Source organism: Scaptodrosophila lebanonensis, unplaced genomic scaffold (assembly GCF_003285725.1).
Source record: "Scaptodrosophila lebanonensis strain 11010-0011.00,11010-0021.00 unplaced genomic scaffold, SlebRS2 tig00000122-arrow-arrow-pilon, whole genome shotgun sequence".
In the NCBI taxonomy this organism is placed as follows: Eukaryota; Metazoa; Arthropoda; class Insecta; order Diptera; family Drosophilidae; genus Scaptodrosophila; species Scaptodrosophila lebanonensis.
Window position 1 is genome coordinate 355,390 of NW_022060580.1, and position 19,634 is coordinate 375,023.

The following is a 19,634-nucleotide window of genomic DNA, read 5'->3' on the forward strand; positions in this document are numbered from 1 at the left end:
TCATTGCGCAGCGGCCTGCTGGCGTAAACCGTTACAGAGCGTGGAGCTGACCTGGCGATCCTCAGCGAGCCGTATAGAGTGCGAAGTAATTCCGACTGGGTGTCCAATCCTAGCAAACAGGCAGCAATATGGCTATGCGGAAATCAGTATAAGCAGCTGCATTCTACTAGGAGATGGGCTTTGTGCGGGCGAAAATCAGCAGCTTCTGGGTCTACAGTTGCTACCTGGCCCCAAGTTTGTCTCTTAGCGAGTTTTCCTTAATTATGGATTCAATAGTATAGGATGCTATGAGCCGCAATCGCGTCACTAATGCGGGACACTTCAATGCATTGTCAACAGAATGGGGCAGTGTCTCGACGAATGCTAGAGGCAGAACGTAAATGGAGGCCTTCGCGACGCTGGACATTGCACTGCTGAATACTGGGTCACAAAACACCTTCAGCAGAGCCGGTACCGGATCAATTGTAGACCTTACATTTGTTAGTAGCGCTCTGTTCCCATCCTCCACTTCGAACCTTGGTCTGGACTACACAGCAAGCGACCATGAGGCCTTTTAGAAATAATATCTCTAAAAGGAGACTTGTCTAGGATTGAGTCGAAAACGACGAAGTTCGTTTCAAACAACTCAGCCCTCGTTAAAGGTGGAGTGATAAACCACCAGTATTTTAACGAGAGGATCTTCGACTCCACCATGGCTCGCACCCAACAATATAGGGAGTCATTCATGGAGAGAAATTCCACCCGCTTCAAAAGTACCTGAAGGGGAGGTTGAAATTGGACGCCATTCAGAAGTACCTGAAGTGCAGTTTAAATGTGCATCTCGTAATTCAAGCCCAACTAGAGAGATAGCAGATAAGCGGGCAGAGCGGCTCAGGCAATACCTTACACAGGTGCACAAATGCCTGATGGGTAATGACATCGAGGAGCTTCTAGATGCCAAGGACCGGGTGCAAATCTTATGGTCAACTGTAAAAACCACGCTCGACAAATTGGAAAGCAAATATGAAAGTTTTGCCTTTAATATAGACGAAATCGATTTGCTAAGAGAAGAAGTTAGCCTTCTTTGCCGGAAAATCGACAGAAAGACAAATAACATCAAGACACTGAAAGAAGAGTGAAAAATCGCTAGCTTTTTAGCGATTGCAACAAACAATATTTAACTAGTTATTAAATGAGACGCGGTATTCTTTCGATTATAAGTATAGCTTTAATGGCTTGGATAATTGTACAAAGCGAGGTTCACACTGCCGATATTACAAGACAAGCGATTTTGCCTGCTGCCGCTACAAGTCAGCGGACCAGCACAAGAAAAACGTACAAAGAGAGCGCCGCAGAGAGCGCAGCAATAGAGAGCGCAAAAGAAAGGCTTAGAAGCTAAGTAGGGTGCTCCAACATTCCGGCCCCTTTGAAGGACTCCCGGTCTTTCAAATCCACACGGAGCACCGCCAACATCGTGGACTGGTCACCTAGCAGCGCCGCTGCCTGCAACAATCCTCCTATGTGAGGAGGTCGGGGAAGAATGAACCACCAATCGATTCGTCGCTCTGCCGCAGAGTCCGTCAGGGCGTCCTTTCTCCGCTCGAAAGCCGACGGCAGGTCTCTCAGCAAGCCGCTTATTCCCGCGAAGTTCGTCACGAATACCGCTACGTAATTTGTAAAGGGCGGTCTTCCGCGTATGCGATAGCTACCATGGAATGGGCCGCAAAGTTGGAATCCACAAACCCTGAAAGGTCGACCTTCTCGAAGGCGATCACCTGGCAAATTTCTCATTATTTGCTCAACTAACTTGGGCTTGCATCGAAGGCAGTTATGTAAAACTGCTGAGCAAGACCTACGACTATTTATCACCCAAATCTGTTGCTTTAGCAGCCCAACTAACATCTTAAATCGCCACAGCTCTTGCCACAGAGTTTTGGCCTTCCAAGTTGCTCAGACAAACGAAATAATATATTCCGCTTTGTCGGCTTCAACGAAGTAAAGCTATCCTCATGTAGATGATAACGAAATACATCATCTTGAGGAGCCAGCATGTCGTCAACATAAAAACAATTTTAATGACATTTAACGCGACATGGTGACATCGAGCATAAATATTGGCCAATTCAAACAAACAGCGCACAGCTAAAAATGGCGCTGATGCAGTCCCGTATGTGACAGTGTTCAACTTAAAGGACTGCAGCTCATGAGAGGCGCTTTCTCGCCAGAGAATGAGCTGGTAATTTTTGAGCCGTTGACGTTTTACTAGAAGCGTCAAACACCACACGCAATTTGGTTGTGGTGCTTTCAGGCCTCAGGACACACTGATGAGGAGTATAGTAGTGCTGTCCTGGAGGAGGAGATTCAAGAGCAGACATATGCCCAAGATCACTATACTCTCTCATGAAGTCATGATACATGCCATGGAGAGTTTTGTCTCTTGCGAGTTTGCGCTCAAGTTGCAGAAATCGTCTTTCAGCAGTTTGAAAGGAAAGCCCTAGTACAGTAGATCCCACTGTATTATGGACTGGATTTGACGGAAGTTCGACTTGAAAACGTCCTGTAGACAGGCGCTGTACTGATTTGGTTAAGTGAGCTTTACAGGCCTTTTGTTCAGCTGTCTGGCGCACAGCCTTCGACTCATTTGGGCTCCGATCGAGTTCCCAAAAGCGTTGAACTAAGGTGTCGAGAGAACAATCATTAACTTGAGCGACAACGTTAACGCTGAATTGTTGAGGAGCTATTTGCCCTGTATATCTACCAGCAACAACCCATCCCAGCAATGTCTTCTGCAACAATGGAAGACATGGATTTAAGAACCCAAAAATCAGTGCCAAAGCTGTGAGAATTCAAACGAGATTGAATATCAGCGCACACCTTGTGCCTACTACCAGTAGTGGTTCCACCTGCCATTACAATACTCACAGCTGTGTCTTTACGCTTTAATCGAAGGCGCTGCGCAAGGTTCTCAGTCATGAGGTTCAACTGTGAGCCGCCATCAAGTAACACACGAGCAGGATGGTAATGGCCAAATCTATCTTTAATTTTTACCACTGCTGTGGCAAGAATTACTTGATCGGCACTTAAAACGTGACCTAAGTACGCTTCTGGAGGTGCGACTGCGTGTGGAGCGGGTGAATTTGGCACAGCTACAGAGTATCTGTGCAACAACGAATGGTGTGGTTTTGAACACACCCGACACTTGGAAGCTTCGCAGCTGGAAACTATATGACCCACATTCAAACAATTGAGGCACATTTTTTGAGTCTTAGCAAACTCAAATCGCTGCATAACAGATATAGAACCGAAGGAAGGGCAAGAATAACTACAATATGTGCACTTCGAAATCGGTTTTGAAGGCTTTGAAGGACCCTTTTTGCAAAAAACGAAGCTTTACTATTTCTTGTAGGTTCTCCTCGCGGTTTATTTGGAACCCGAGTTGTCTCTTCAGCCGCTAAATATTGGTAACGTCTATTTAAACGGTTTCACAACTCCTAGAGCCTCACCTGACAAGCACGACACCAAATGGTTAAACTTCTCGACGTTGGTCAACGAAGGATCGTCATGAACTAGACTTTCAAATAAGCACATAAAATTCTTAAATTCGGCATGCTTTCCACTGAATGTAGGCAGCCGCATTTTGGGTAACTGTGACCGTTGACTGGCCATCATAGAACAGTCATGAGAAGTCTGACTTTCAACTTTTTGTTTCGTTGCCTTCACATACAACGCTTTAGTTGAAATGCACAAATCCTCAAGTGGCCCTCTACTATCGTTACTTGGATTGAGACTATCCAAATCTGCCTGAAGCGCCATAGCTTTCGTTATGTAACCTTCCAACAGCTCGAGACGGCACTCGAGTTCTGTTTGTTCGAACGAAATTGTCTTTAACTGAAATGCTGTTCTCATACGAGCAATATCAGCGCTAACCTTATCAAATTTCTGCAAGCATTGTACTAGTTTAGAACTAGATTTACTACTACTTGTTGCTTCTCAGATTCTGACATGGTAGAGTATAACCAAAATAAACTCTAAACAAGTTGCAAATCAAAGAAAATGAGCACCGAACTTTCCTAACAGCCCTCGCAAATAACAACGCGCTAAAACAGCAAGAGACCAACTGAAATGCACACAGATTACGTACACACGCACTCAATACAGTATGCACGCAAGCAAAGTAGCAGTCCAAGCGACCGCACAAACAACAACGAAATCTGCAAGCAATCTCAGCTGTACTCAGAAAATAGGCGTCGATTACCGCAAGCACGCTTGTAGGCAACGCTAATTCAAACGGGTAGCGGGGGGAAGTTCGTTGGCCCAGCGACAAGTGTAGCCGAAAAAGGCAAAGGAAAGAGCGACAAAATTCTTTTGCTACGCTAGCGGCGCAAGCAACAACAAAGCTATGTTTGCATGTATGTATGCAGCTGATGCAACAAACATCTACCTAAATAACCAACACAATATAAATAAAAACAAGTAAAAAAGCTAAAGTCGGGTGTCCCGACTTTGAAATACTCTGTACATATGTTTACAATAATTATAGAAAATAAAAAAAATTAAAAAAATAAAAAAAAATTCAATGATTGATTTTACCTTTCTCGGACTCACGTAAAGGGTGTATAATTGCACATTTACATAGCAATTGCGTCTGTTTGAGTGTATGTATGCAGTAGGCAGACATACACTCACACAGACGCAATTGCTATGTAAATGTGCAATTATAAACCCTTTACGTGAGTTCGAATACCGAGAGAGGTAAAATCGATCAAATTTTGTTTTTTTAATTTTCTTAATTTTTTTATTTTCTATAATTATTGTAAGCATATGTACAGAGTATTTCAAAGTCGGGACACCCGACTTTAGCTTTTTTACTTGTTTACGTTAAAAATCAGCTTAGTAGCCCTTTTTTAATTGTTGTGGTTTGTTTTGCCTCGAGGTTTTGTTAGTAGTTATGTATGTTTATGAGGGTGTATAATTTGTTAATTTATGCAAGGTGTGGTGTATGTGCGTATGTATATGTATGTATATAATATTATCATGCAGTGGCGAGTATGTATGTATGATTATGTATTTGTGTATGTAATGTGGTTGCACAAAATAATTTGAGTGCCAAAAATTGAGTCCGCATAAGCATACACCTACTATATATACATATGTATGTACGTATGTGAATAGGTTTTAAACATCTTTCGCTTGCAAAAATTTGCAGCAATTAAACTTCTTAGAGCTTTATGCTCAATTGTTGCCACCGATTCCGAGCGACGATCACCCATTAGCCAACCCAAACGACATTACCACAAGTAGGGCAGACAGCAGCTCCACAGTCCAAACGAGCAGTTGTAGTTGATGGTATCCAGAAATGCACCAAGCTCCAAATCCAAATAAATGTATGTATATGGTATCCAAGCGACACCAGATCCAATCAAACGAGGTACTAATCACACGACCGCGCACAAAAAACCAAGCCACAAAGCCCGCAAACAAACGAGAAAATTATCTTAAGAAAACCGAAGTCCCTGCTCGGACGCCAATGAAAAATCGCTAGCTTTTTAGCGATTGCAACAAACAATATTTAACTAGTTATTAAATGAGACGCGGTATTCTTTCGATTATTAATATGGCTTTTAATGGCTTGGAAAATTGTACAGACGATGTTAAACGTGCGAGTATTACTTAGCAAGGTGATTTGCCTGCTGCCGCTACAAGTCAGCGGACCAGCACAAGAAAAACGTGCAAAGAGAGCGCCACAGAGAGCGCAGTAAAGGTCGCAATAGAGAGCGCAAAGGAAAGGCTTAGAAGCTAAGTAGGGTACTCCAACACAGAGGTCCCAGAGTTCCCCAAAATAGAGCTTCCCAATTTCAACGGCAACTCGGAAGACTGGCCAATATTTTACGAGCTGTTCAAGGAGGTCATACACGAAAGAAAAGATCTCAGCAACGCAAGGAAACTTAATTATCTAAAGACTTGGCTCAAGGGAGAGGCGAAGATGGTAGTTGGCCACCTGCTGAACGGATCAGCAGCAAACTATGATTCAGCATGGGAGCTAATTTGCAAGCGATATGAAAATAACCACAAGAGTCGTTACAGTTATATGAACACAAAAGGACGTCAAAAAAAGCGATTTCAAGCCAGCAACAAAAGGAATGCCGCTACTGTGGCATTACTGGACACGACATAGCAATATGTCAACCGTTTAAGGCAAGGATGGAGCTTACCTCAAATCAACATCTTTGCTTCCGATGCTTTGGGAATCATAATATCAGGAATTGTGAGAAAGAATGGAAATGTCAATTCTGTGATAAAGGTCACAACACCTTGTTGCATGAAGAAGTGAAGAAGGAATGTGTCAACTACATGACCAAAACAAATGGTCAAGAGACAATTTTTGCCACAGCTCTAATGAAAGTAAATGCAAGGGGAAACTATGAACTGCTTAGAGCTCTTATGGATGGATGATCGCAAAGAACTTTCATCGCCAAAGAAGCAGCACGACTCCTACGACTTCCAAGAGTAAAGCAAGTTGTAGAAATAGAAGGAATTTGTACAGGTGGCACGGAAATATTGAGAAACACCATACAGTTAAAGATAAAACCCACATTTGAAAGAAAATTCGAGACACGAACTAAGGCATTGGTAATGCCAAAGTTACAGAGAGTGCTACCAGAATAAGGTTTTGATATGGGCATAGGAAAATAGATAGACTGGAAGAAGTGCATTCTGGCATATCCAAACTTCAACAAGCCAAAATTGACATGATTATAGGAGCAGACCTATTTCCATTTATAATTATGGGAAATGTGAAAACCGTCAAACGAATATTAGGTCAAAAGACAAAGTTCGGTTGGATAATGTCTGGAAATATAACTGTAAAACCGCGCAGTAAAGTAATCACTGCCGCAACAACAGTACGTCAGCATGAACTGGAACACTTTTTGGGACAGTAAATCACCTGATCCAAAAATATATATGCAACACAAAATGGAGAAATTCTCAGAAGCGGAAGCTATTCAGAAGGGCTTAATCGCATCTTATAAAACCGCTGACAACGAAATCGAGCTGGAAGAGTCACGCCTATTCATTCAGCAATCCAATTCTGATGTTATTCTGATTTTCATTGACAACAACACAGATCAGGTAAAGACTGATACAACGCACAGCATGGTTGCTACAAACATTAAGGTTCGCCGACAGAGCGATTTGGAAAATGTGGAGCATAAGGGCGGCAAACTGGAGAGAGAGAAGCGAAAGCCTCGGAGGAAATCAGTCATATTGGACCAGCAGCTCACTTGGAAAAGAGTCCAATTAAAACAAAGACCAGGACCAATTTGGATTGACTTCCACGATGTGGACAAAGTCGATAATGTCATTACCGAGCGTGAATCGGAGCCTGAAGCGGAGCCAGAAGCCACCCTGAACGATATGCTCAACAAAGTAGCTGCTGGCGACTAAAATAAATTGGGCCGTCTATCATTAATTTTAGTAATAATACTATAATTATAACAATTTATGCTAGAATAAGATGTATGCAATATAGGCAATGTTTAGTAGATACTATTTTGGCCCCCCGAAGAATGTTCAGGCATGAACATACGGAATCGTTGAAGGACTAGCTCAAGTGTCCCAAGACTGCCTATTATTCATTTCAAGGTGTAAAAGTATCTACAACAATACTAATTACAAATTTTCTATCGGAAATTATGTACCGTCACGTCAGATAACGTCACGTCAGACCATAATTCAAATTAAAAAACAAGTAAAAAGGCTAAAGTCGGATGTCCCGACTTTGAAATACTCTGTACATATGTTTAGAATAATTATAGAAATTAAAAAAAGTAAGAAAATTAAAGAATTTTTTTTTGATCGATTTTACCTCTTTTTGTATTCGTACACATATACAAAGCAATTGCGTCTATGTGAGTGTATGTATATTTATGCTCGTATATTCGTGTCTGTGTAAGCATGTTCGCAGTCAACCCAAACACCAGCATCAAAAACAGCCGCGGGCAGCGCTTGAGCACCACTGCAGCAGCAAATATATTTATGGCTATAACTTCTTGTTAAATCGGTCTATCATGATGAAACGTGGCATACGGACACATAGCTGGGTATTTGCAAAATTTGAATTCGAAATTCCAAGAATTACGGGATTACGATTTGCATGGGAGAGGGGGGAGAGAGGGAAATTCCAAAATACACACTTTCTGCGTATTCACATAAGGCATGTGGGACTAAAATATGGTGTACGTAGGTCTTATAGTCTCCGAGATATAGGCGATTATACGAATGGAAAATTGGGAATACCCCCATAGGGGGGAAATGAAGGGGAAAATCAAAAATATAAAACAAACTTGCACAGCGTACACACATAACGCATCTTTGTGCAAAGTTTGGTGTCTCTACCTCTTATAGTCTCTGAGATCCAGGTGTTCATACGGACAGACAGACACACAGGGCTAGATCGACTCGTCTCGTCATGCTGATAAAGAATATATATACTTTGTGAGGTCTCCCACGCCAGTTAGTACTAATGTGTCCGTGTGCCAAATTTCATCATGATAGGTCAATTCTGAAGAAAGTTATAGCCATAAGTAAAATCGCTGCTCATGCGCTGCCTGCAGCTCTGTCGGCAGCGCTGCCCGCAGCTGTTGTTGTTGTTGCTGCTTCGGTTCAACTTTGTGCTGCATACATACATGCATATGAACACGCATAGGTACGTGATGTAAATGTATGCTGTTTAAACTGAACATAAACATGTATTCTAATTTAATTTAATTAATTATTTTAATTAATTAATTCATTCATTTTTTTTAATAATTTAATTTTTTTAAGATTTTTTTTTTTTTAATTTTTCCTTTTTGTGGCTATTTTATTGTCGGGCTTGCTCGACTGTAGCGTTCTATCTTGTTTATGTTGAAAATGTTGTTGTTAGTGTTTTTAATCAAATCTCCAGGCAAAACATACGAGAAAACCTCACAGAGGAATCACCGAGAATTGGTTTTGAGGCGAAACTTGGGTGGAAGAGATTTCTGTGGCGAGCTGGGGTAAAGCATACCAGCTCGTGATTAAGAGGGTCGGCCGCAGCGCCTCGACGGTACCATCAGATGCTCCGTCCGTAACACACATAGTGGAAGTGCTCTCCCCACTCTGGCCAAACGTTACATCAAGTGCAGCCCTGTATGGATGCGGTGGCCCACCCTTCTCCATCGAAATGATAACGTCTCATGAACTGCTAGCAATTGCCCGCAACCTTAAGTCGTCCAAAGCGCCAGGCTCAGACTCTTCTACTCTTCTACTTCTTCTACTGCCAAAGCCTGGAAAACCACCGAAGAAGCGTCATCATATAGGCCAATCGGACTCGATAGCAAAGGTGTTGGAAAAAATTATAAGCTTCAGGCTAAGCGTGGCCCTGGAGAGTGCCGGCAGATTATCACCTATCCTAATTTGGGATCCATTAGGCGAGGTCAACAGTGGATTCCATCAACAAACATCGCTACTGAAGCGGGTTCGCACTAAAGGGATGGCTTAAAAAGGTATTACCTAGTAACAACGTTGGACATCCGCAGCGCATTCAATACAGCAGATTGGAACCGCAACTTAATGCCGCTAAAAAGCTTTTCCGTCCTTGGATATGCTGGGCCCAAAGTCTGCGTTCAAGAGTTACTATAGTACGCAAACCGGAAGGCAGCAGAGTCTGGATGAGCGGTCGCACGAATTGTGTTCAATTGTAGAGGACCGAAACAAAACCGCAGAGTACTGCTAACAAGCGTAATGAGCTCTGTCATGCTTTATGCTGCTCCAGTTTGGGCCCACGCCATGGAAAACGGGTTCTACAGACGCGGCCCCGATGCGACATATCGTTTAAGCGCGATCAGGATCAGCAGCGGATTCAGGACAATTTCTGATGAAGCTGCACTCGTGCTAGCAGGCATGATACCCTTCGAGGAGCTTTGGAGGCGAAGCCTAGATTCGATGGTGCGCGTGCCTCAGTGTTAGACACTCGATCAGCGCCCACACTGCGCCAGGAGGTAAGGCGTCAGAGTTTGGGTCGATGGCAACGGCGTTCGGAAACCTCGACTAAAGGACGATGGACATACCGTCTAATTCCCAACATCCCAACTAATTCCCAACATCAACTTTCACCTTACGCAGCTGCTTAGCGGGCATGGTTGCTTTCGTAGTGATCTACACAGATTTGGACATGACTCTTCGGCGGAATGCACTTGGTGCGATAAAGGCGTGACAGAAGAGGCGGAACACGTCTTATTAAATTGCCCCAGGTTCGGATGCATCCGGGGGGTGCTGGAAAACGACCTGGGCGCCCCTATCTCGGCGGATTGTGGAGAAGATGCTCGACAGCCAGCATGGATGGGACGCCAAGCTTAGGCGACTGGAGAGAGACTGAGCAGTAGAGCAGTAGAGATGTAAAAGGAGGCCACAACTCGTGCGAAGCAATGCTTAGCGGCCGTCCCGCACGAGTATTGTGACCTTTTTTAATACCCCCTTTAATTTAAGTTCTCTACATTGTATGGGAAACTATAAGTTGTTAATAAATAGAATAAAAAACAAGAAAAGAATGCTAAAGTCGAGCAAGCTCAACTCTTAAATACCCTGTACCTCCCACCAAAAAGGAAAAAATGAAAAAAATTTTTTTAATAATTAAAAAAAAATAATATTAATTTAATTATTTAATTAAATTAAAGACATGTTCATGTACAGTTTCAATATCATACATTTACATCAGAGATGTACACGCAGACATCTCTGCTTGTTTATATGCGTGTATGTATGCAGCACAAAGTTGAACCCAATCAGCAACAACAACAACAGCTGCGGGCAGCGCTGCCGGCAGCGCTACAAGCAGAGCGTGGGCAGCGATGTTATTTATGGCTATAACTTCCTTCAACATTGAGCTATCATGATGAAACTTGGCATACGGACACATAATCCCTGGATGTAATTACCGAATTTGAGTTCAAAATTCTAAAAATTACGGGAAGTTTTGTGCGCATGCATGTAACACACAGAAGGAGGCGTGGCAAACCCTACAAAGTATATATATTCTTGATCAGGGTGACAAGCCGAGTCGATATAGCCATGTCCGTCCGTCCGTCTGTAGGAGCGCAAGGATCTCAGAAGGTATTAGAGCTAGAATAACCAAACTTGGTATCCAGATTCCCATAAGCCCTAGGCAGGTCAAGTTTATTTTTTTATTTTGATACACCCCCCCCCCCCACTCCCCCGCAATTCGTGTTTTTGTTTATGAATTCCGTAATTCTTGGAATTTTGAAATTTTGGTAGTTACATCCAGTTAGTGCTTACGTGTCCGTGTGCCAAGTTTCATCATGATAGGTCAATTCTGAAGAAAGTTATAGCCATAAATAAAATTGTTGTTGCTGCTTTGGTTCAACTTTATGCTGCATACATACACGCATATAAACACACATAGGTATGTGTTGTAAATGTATGCTGTTAAAACTGAACATAAACATGTATTCTAATTTAATTAAATTAATTAATTCATTCATTTTTTTTAATAATTTAATTTAAAAAAATTTTTTTTTTAATTTTCCTTTTTTGTGGAGAGTACAGGCTATTTTACTGTCGGGCTTGCTCGACTGTAGCGTTATCTCTTGTTTTCATATGATATGTTGTAATACTTTTTTTCGACGGTCAGCAAATTTGTAGTACATATTAAACATAGTAACTAGAGCCAAATGCATAACATAATTTTGAAAATAAAATCGAATGAGTGAAAATCGAATTTTTTTTTACTCTATACACTATAAAATTAACGAACAATTTTTAACGGACTACAAGGGCGTACGTAGGGAAGCAAAGGCCGTTGCCCCCCTAGAAAAAATGTAGCAATATGAAGTCGACCACACATTCATTATTATGAAGACTCTTTTTGCCTTAAAATGGACTGAGTTGAATTTGTTGAAGTTTTTTTTATTAATCATATGCATAAATTATATTTAAATGCATCGTGCATTATTTAATCAAAATTTTACGCCCTTGACGGACTACACATACACGGTTCTCTACGTACGGTTAAAACAGTAAAGAGAAACAAAACAAAACCCATACATACATATGTATGGACATACATATAGGGTGCGCCATCTTTTATGTCGGTATGTAAATATTGAATAACTTTGTCATTAGTGAACCGATTGATTTGAGTAGACCAGTGTTGAAAACCTCAGTTCAAGAAATTGTGCAGAACCAAATTAAATAAAAATATCTCATACTTGAAAATCGGTTGATTATTTTCAAAGATATTCAATGTTTACATACCGACATAAAAGATGACGCACCCTGTATGTACACAAGAGGAGAATGTGAGTAGTAGTAGAGTGAAGACACATAAAATTTGGCTCACTAAAATACTGCAAATAGCCAGTGAAATATGTCGGTAATATTTGTTTAAACGTGTATGATGATGTGAGACAGCGGTACGTACATGTGTTTGCTGAAGGTACGGTGTTTTACCCCTAAGAAGAGAGCGAATTCGAAGTGAGCGGCGAGGGCAATGGTGCAATCCGCGCAGATGGGTGCATGGCCACCGGTGATGCGCTGGGTAAGTGTCGCAACTAGCTCGGTGCTATACTATGGCGGTTTGTCGTGAAGTTTGGCAGGTTGGGCACTCGGCAACCTGCCGGTCACCGAAGTCACTTATGCGGACGCCAACTATGAGTACTGCCGTTTGTTGAATCCGCCCTATAAATGGGCAGAGATTCACTGTAGTCAATTTTTTTCCTCGGCTGAGGCCGTCTAAATCAGCAGCCGCAAGGCTGTCGAAATAGCACATGTTACTGTTGGAAACGCGGTTTTGCCTCCAAGCGGGCGATCATGTACCTGGGAGTGATGCTGGATACCAGGTTGTGCTTCCGGGAGTACCTCGCCTATGCTAGCAATAAGGCCGCCACAGCATCGAGAGCACTAGCGCGTATTATGTCAAACATCCGCGGGCCAAGGCAAGGGAGCATATTACTCATGGTAGAGCTACGTAGATTGGAGCGCGAACGCCAACGAGGACGAATATGAACGGCCGAACCGCACGGATGCAGATTCGTTTATTAACTTCTTTCTTTTATAAAGCATCTATACTAGCTTGCTTAACCCAAAAATGATCTAATGTGGAACAATGTGATTGGCTGTATAAATCTGCTGATTGCCTCTACTTTACTGCGGTTCCACGAATCCAAGAAAATCTACTTTTTATTTAAAAAAGTATTTGTATAATAGAGTTTCTCCAACACCTATGCAATATGTTTTACGTGGTCTTCCATGTTTTTCGACAAAATGAGAACATCATCATTTTTTTTCTATTCTTTTCCGCAAGTAGTATTTGATGAAATCCCGATTTTAGATCAAGTGTTGTAAAATACCTGGCTTTCCCGAGATTTTGAGGGTATTTATCGTCTGTGGTTTTTAAATGTAGTTTCCTAAAGTCTATAACTAGACGTTTTATCGTGTATCCCTGTTCGTCTATCCCCTTTTTATCCACTACCCACACCGGATTATTATAGGGTGATCTAGATTGCATAATTATGTTATCCTTCAGCAAGCTGCTGATTTCGCTGTTTATAGTTTAGAATAAACGTTTGGGAGTCTTGGCTCTCGCCTTTGTATTACTCAGGCTGAACTGAAACCAGTGGAGCTTGAGACGCTGGATTTGATGGCCAGAGTAATCTCTGGTAGCAACTCGTCCCAGGTATTTTGATCACCGCTTATAAACTGCGATATCATTATTTTTATTGTCCGATTTGCCCTTTCCGTGGGGTTCTCTTGAAGGCAGTACGAAGGTGAATGCTCGACTCCCCATTCTTTTGGGCAGTTATTGAATATTCGACTCGTAAACTGTGTGCTGTTATCACATACGAAGAGTTTTGGGACTCCAAATCTGCTGTGAGGACTCGTTTGCTAAATGCTCGTACCAGATGGGTGGCAGTCGCCTTTTTAAGGGGGACCAATTCAACCCATTTCGAGAACAAATCAAAGAAGACTAGCAAAGTAGTGTTACCGTGTTTGGTCCTAGGTAGAGGTTCGACAAAGTCAGCACATACACGGTTGCCACAGAAAACTCCGGTGGTTTCCGCAAATGCTATTTTTTAAATCTAAAAAAAAATCCGTCAGTGCCACAGAACTTCAAAAGATTTCATTTTTCGAAGTTCCCCTCCAAGCCAGCTGTCAGCAACAGCTGACTGTCGACGACTACATTTAACTGACTAATTCTGTAAAAATCCTGTAACTTACTAAGTGAAATAAAACCAAATATGCCATTTGCGTTAATATTAGCCAGGAAGAATTTGCGGAAACGCCAATAAAATGTTGAAAATGTTTGAGAAGTGGATCTGATCCCAATTTGGCGAAACAAAGAGTTCCACTTATGTTGCTTATTATATATTAAATTTATTTGTAAGATTTTTTATAACATCATATGGAATTTTGCGCAATGTCAGGGTATGCTTCCCTAAATTGCACGAAAATTGCGTCCTGTTGTGGCGATTTCTCTTTTCCCCTGCAAAAAACTAGCATTTGAAATTGAATTCATAAATTACAAAAATTTACTTGCATCTTGTTTTACTGGTACGAATTGTAGTTTTAAATATTTATTTTATTTTTAACTTTCGTTTGATTAACAACTTTCGACTTGACTCATCAAGTTGTGATGTTCGAAAAATTTAATTCTCTATTTGGGCCAATTAGGCATCTCTATTGTGCGGTTGGTTTGGATTCTGTGTGTGAATGCTGCTGTTTTAAGTTTCAGTTAGTAATTTGCTAATTAAATAATATTTACATAGTATATGTAAAATATTTTTAATGCAGATTGTCCAGAAAAATTATAAGGTTATATTCTTTTTTTTAGGAAAAACGCCTTTGTTAGTATTTTTAATCAAAACTCCTGGCTAAACGAACAAAATTTTAAACCTCCCAAGAGCGATTTTTGTGTCACCGAGATTGGTTTTGAGGCGAAACTTGGGCGGAAGAGATTTCTGTGGCACCCCTGCATAAGGACTAGAGACACAAAATTTTGCACAAAGATGCCTTATGTGTGTACGCTGTGCAAGTTTGTTTTATTTTGTTGATTTCCCCCCCCACTTCCCCCTATGGAGGTTTTCCCGATTTTCCGTGCGTAGACCATAAGACCTAGCAGCACCAAATTTTAGTCCAAAATGCCTTTTGTGAATACGCAGAAAATGTGTATTTTGGAATTTCCCTCCCTCTCTCCCACAAATCGTGATTTTCCATAACTCCCGTAATTCTTGAATTTTTTGACTCAAATACATTCAATTAGTGATTATGAGTCGGTTGGCCCAGTTTCATTATGATAGACCGATTTAACAGGAAGTTATAGTCATAAATATAATTGCCAAGCACTGCCCGCAGCTATTGTTAATGTTGGTGCCTTAATTGACTGCAAACATGCTCTCACAGACACGAATAGACACGCATAGGCATGCATACACTCACACAGACGCAATTGATATGCAAATGTGCAATTATACACCCTTTCGAATACCGAGACAGGTAAAATCGATCATTTTTTTTTTATTTTTATAGCCTGTACCCAAAGGGTGAAAGGCTATACTAGTTTTGTAACACACAAAAGGAGGCGTGGCAGACCCCACAAAGTATATATATTCTTGATCAGGATGAGAAGACGAGTCGATATAGCCATGTCCGTCTGTCCGTCTGTCTGTATGAGCGCAAGGATCTCAGTAAGTACAAGAGCTAGGATAACCAAAATTGGTATCAAGATTCCTATAAGCCCTAGGCAGAACGAGTTTGTTTATTTTTTCTGATACACCCCCCCCCCCCCCCCCCCACTCCCCCGCAATTCGTATTTTTTCTTATAACTTCCGTAATTCTCGGAATTTTAAAATCAATTTTGGTAGGTACATCCAGTACTAATGTGTCCGTGTGCCAAATTTCATCATGATAGGTCAATTCTGAAGAAAGTTATAGCCATAAGTAAAATCGCTGCTCATGCGCTGCCCGTTGTTGCTGCCTTTGTTTAACTTTGTGCTGCATACATACACGCATATGAACACGCATAGGTACGTGATGTAAATGTATGCTGTTTAAACTGAACATAAACATGTATTCTAATTTAATTTAATTAATTATTTTAATTAATTCATTCATTCATTTTTTTTAATAATTTAATTTTCTTTTTTTTAATTTTTCTTTTTTGTGGAGAGTACAGGCTATTTTACTGTCGGGCTTGCTCGACTGTAGCGTTCTATCTTGTTTTTAATTTATATAGCCTGTACCCAAAGGTTGAAAGGCTATACTACTTGTAGTTTGGTGCGAATGTATGTAACACACAGAAGGAGGCGTGGCAGACCCCACAAAGTATATGTATTCTTGATCAGGGTGATATAGCCATGTCCGTCCGTCCGCCTGTCCGTCTGTCCGTCCGTCCGTCTGTATGAGCGCAAGGATCTCATAAGGTACAAGAGCTAGAATAACCAAACTCGGTATCCAGATTCCCATAAGCCTTAGGCAGGTCAAGTTTATTTTTTTTATTCTGATACACCCCCCCCTACACTTCCCCGCACTTCGTGTTTTTTTCCATAACTCTCGTAGTGCTTGGAATTTCGAACTAGAATTTGGTAACCGTTAGTGATTATGTGCCTGTCTGCCAAGTTTTTTTTTTCTTTTTTCCCTTTTTGGTGGGAGGTACAGGGTATTTAAGAGTTGAGCTTGCTCGACTTTAGCATTCTTTTCTTGTTTTTAATTATTTAAAAAAAAAATTTTTTTTTCCTTTTTGGTGGGAGGTACAGGGTATTTAAGAGTTGAGCTTGCTCGACTTTAGCATTCTTTTCTTGTTCTAATTTTTTTCATTTATATTTTTATTCTAAACATATGTACAGAGTGTTTCAAAGTCGGGACACCCGACTTTAATTTCCTTACTTGTTTTATTTATTTAATCACACCAGTTTTACAAATTCATATATTCACCGACATTTTTACCAAAAACATAAAATGAATAAAATAATTATAAATTAATATTTTTAAATGAATTAAATAATATTTTGATTTAAATGCCAACTGACATTTTGACCAAATATTTTTCTAAACTAATATGCAAGTCAATCAACAAGCTGCCGACGTCATCAAAGCTTCTTGTATACAAGGCGATCATCAGGCCAATCTGGACATATGGTATCCAATTGTGGGGCACCGCCTGTAAAACTAATGTCCGAATTATACAGACATTCGAGAACAAAGCTCTCCGCATCGCCACCAGCGCTCATCCTCTGCACGACAACTACACCATTCATGAAGTCCTCAGCTTCCCTTGGGTGTAGGACGAAGTTAAGAAAATCAGCAAGCGGTACATGCAGAGGCTACATGACCACCCCAACAACTTGGCGATGAACTTGCTGGACAACAGCGAACGGACCAGGAGGCTGCTCAGGACCCATCCTCTGGACCTCCCCAAGGACTAGCCGAATACTACAACCACATTCTAAATGAAATAATAAACTGTAAAGTTTATCTTTATCCAATTTAATGATTGTACATGATGGATAGTTTTAAATAAAATACGAAAAAAAAAAATCAAACAAATATATTAATTTTTAAACTCAAATTTGGTTATTACATCCAGTTAGTGATTATGTGTCCGTATGTTATCATCATGATTGGTCGATTCTGAAGAAAGTTATAGCCATAAATAAAATCACTGCACATGATTCTGATGTAAATTTATTCTATTTAAATTGTACATAAACACTTATGTATGTATTCATGTGTTGAATATTTTATATTTAATTCAATTAATTCAACTAATTAATTCAATTTTGGCATAAAGTCGTAATTTCGATATGAATATATCATATTTTTGATTTTAAATTATTTTACTAAATACATCATACACATACAAAATTAAACAAGTCTATTCGGGTCTGTGTGAACATGTTTGCAGTCAACCAAAGCACCAGCATCAACAACAGCTGCGGGCAGCGCTTGGGCAGCAAATATATTTATGGCTATCATAGTCATAGTGAACCTTGGCACACGGACACATAATCACTTACTGGATATTTGAAAAATTTGAGTTGAGTGAGTAATTCCAAGAATTACGGGAGGTTCGATTTGTGGTGGAGAGAGGAGGGAGGGATATTCCAAAATACACAATTTCTGCGTATTCACATAAAATTGGACTAAAATTAGGTGTCCCTAGGTCTTATAGTCTCCATGATATAGGCGATTATACGAATGGAAAATCAGGAAAACCCCCATAGGGGGGAGAGTGGGGGGAATCAAACAAATAAAACACAGCGTACATACATAACGCATCTTTGTGGAAAATTTGGTGTCTCTATCTCTTATAGTCCCTGAAATCCAGGTGTTCATACGGACGGACAGGCAGGAAGACATAGATCGATTCGTCTTGTGACGCTGATCAAGAATATTGAAAAATCGGTAGCTTTTTAGCGATTGAAAAACGAAGTTAATTAATTAACAGAATGAGACGCGGAAATCTTTCGATTATAAGTATAGCTTTAATGGCTTGGATAATTGTACAAAGCGAGGTTCACACTGCCGATATTACAAGACAAGCGATTTTGCCTGCTGCCGCTACAAGTCAGCGGACCAGCACAAGAAAAACGTACAAAGGGAGCGCCGCAGAGAGCGCAGCAATAGAGAGCGCAAAAGAAAGGCTTAGAAGCTAAGTAGGGTTCCAACATTCCGGCCCCTTTGAAGGACTCCCGGTCTTTCAAATCCACACGGAGCACCGCCAACATCGTGGACTGGTCACCTAGCAGCGCCGCTGCCTACAACAATCCTCCTACGTGAGGAGGTCGGGGAAGAATGAACCACCAATCGATTCGTCGCTCTGCCACAGAGTCCGTCAGGGCGTCCTTTCTCCGCTCGAAAGCCGACGGCAGGTCTCTCAGCAAGCCGCTTATTCCCGCGAAGTTCGTCACGAATACCGCTACGTAATTTGTAAAGGGCGGTCTTCCGCGTATGCGATAGCTACCATGGAATGGGCCGCAAAGTTGGAATCCACAAACCCTGAAAGGTCGACCTTCTCGAAGGCGATCACCTGGCAAATTTCTCATTATTTGCTCAACTAACTTGGGCTTGCATCGAAGGCAGTTATGTAAAACTGCTGAGCAAGACCTACGACTATTTATCACCCAAATCTGTTGCTTTAGCAGCCCAACTAACATCTTAAATCGCCACAGCCCTTGCCACAGAGTTTTGGCCTTCCAAGTTGCTCAGACAAACGCTTTGTCGGCTTCAACGAAGTAAAGCTATCCTCATGTAGATGATAACGAAATACATCATATTGAGGAGCCAGCATGTCGTCAACATAAAAACAATTTTTAATGACATTTAACGCGACATGGTGACATCGAGCATAAATATTGGCCAATTCAAACAAACAGCGCACAGCTAAAAATGGCGCTGATGCAGTCCCGTATGTGACAGTGTTCAACTTAAAGGAATGCAGCTCATGCGAGGCACTTTCTCGCCAGAGAACGAGCTGACAATTTCTGTCTTTCTCAGACAAGTTTATTTGCCTGTACATCTTGGAGATGTCGGCAGTTATTGCGTTTTTATTCAACCGAAAGCTTACAAATGTTGAATAACGCTCCCTCTGAATAGTCAGCCCAACCGTTAACGTATCGTTT

General features: G+C 41.1%; 1 long non-coding RNA gene across 1 annotated transcript in view; it reads left to right on the forward strand.

Moving 5' to 3' along the window:
- LOC115628659 overlaps positions 1–17,533 on the forward strand; it is a 49,605-nt gene extending 32,072 nt beyond the window's left edge. Inside the window, exon 3 of the long non-coding RNA XR_003995827.1 lies at positions 17,079–17,533. This is a non-coding gene — a long non-coding RNA (uncharacterized LOC115628659). The remainder of the gene's footprint in view (positions 1–17,078) is intronic.
- Positions 17,534–19,634: the final 2,101 nt, after the last annotated feature.